This window comes from Alligator sinensis, unplaced genomic scaffold, assembly GCF_000455745.1.
Source record: "Alligator sinensis unplaced genomic scaffold, ASM45574v1 scaffold954_1, whole genome shotgun sequence".
In the NCBI taxonomy this organism is placed as follows: domain Eukaryota; kingdom Metazoa; phylum Chordata; order Crocodylia; family Alligatoridae; genus Alligator; species Alligator sinensis.
The window spans coordinates 1672717-1673733 of record NW_005842228.1 but is presented as its reverse complement, the minus strand read 5'-3'; the positions used below and the strand labels follow the sequence as shown (position 1 = coordinate 1673733).

The 1017-nt window shown below is 45.9% G+C and overlaps 1 protein-coding gene across 1 annotated transcript in view; it reads right to left on the bottom strand.

Annotated features, from left to right (window-relative positions):
• ISL2 (ISL LIM homeobox 2) overlaps nt 1–1017 on the bottom strand; it is a 4917-nt gene that overhangs the window by 1638 nt on the left and 2262 nt on the right. The gene's annotated exons all lie outside the window — the stretch shown is intronic.

The following is a 1017-nucleotide window of genomic DNA, read 5'->3' as shown; positions in this document are numbered from 1 at the left end:
TGCGCTGGTGCAAAGCAGCGAGCGACTCCCCCGGCCCGGCCCGGCTTGGCCCAGCTCGCGCTGTCCCGTCGGGGGCTGCTGGGCCAGCTGCGGGTTTCTGGGCAAATGTCGCGGGCGGGAGGCGAGGGACCGGGAACCGTTTGCGATCCGATTGGGTTTGTAAATCCCGGTGTCTCGGCGGCTTCCGCACGCGCGCATCTGGGAGCTAGTGAGTAACGTGTCCCTGCGTCTGTACCGATATAGTCGTACACACCCGTACAGACACACGAAATATGTGCAGCGGAGTCCGGGTAGTGAAGAGCCTGTTCTGCAGGGCTGCGGCCCTATAGCTATAACACACGAACCTGTGTGCGCGCACGCACATGCAACGGGGTCCTGTCTACCCACTGTACTGATTGATATAGGAAGAGGCTTATAGATAACAGGTATACACCTGTATCCATATAATACACACACATATATATTTGTGTGTATATATAGCAGATTTTTATCTACAAATACAACAGGTTTATTTCTATATCTAATACACGCATATATATGTGTGTGTATACAGATATAAACTTGTTTATATATATAAAACAAGGCTCTTATATAGCATGTTTATATCTATATGTATATAATAAAAACATACATATATATATGTGTGTATGTGTAAATAACAGGTTTATTTCTATACGTAATACACACAGATATATTTGTGTATATATATACACATACACAGCAGGTTTATAGCTACATATATATGTTATTGCTACATATTATATATAGGCGTATATTTAACAGGTTTCTATCTATACTTACAAATAAATTGGTGTATATGTTTTTTCTTTATCTATATAGCACACGTGTGGGTGTGTTTATATAGGGGATTACATACATCTGTGTAGCGGGTGTGTCTATACGTGTACACACACACACACAGAGCTGTAGCTGTAACACATCAAACGGGCGCAGCCGTGGGCGCTGCTCTCCCGGGGCGCAGAGGAGCGGGGCCCCGGGGTCAGCGGGCGCGGCGCG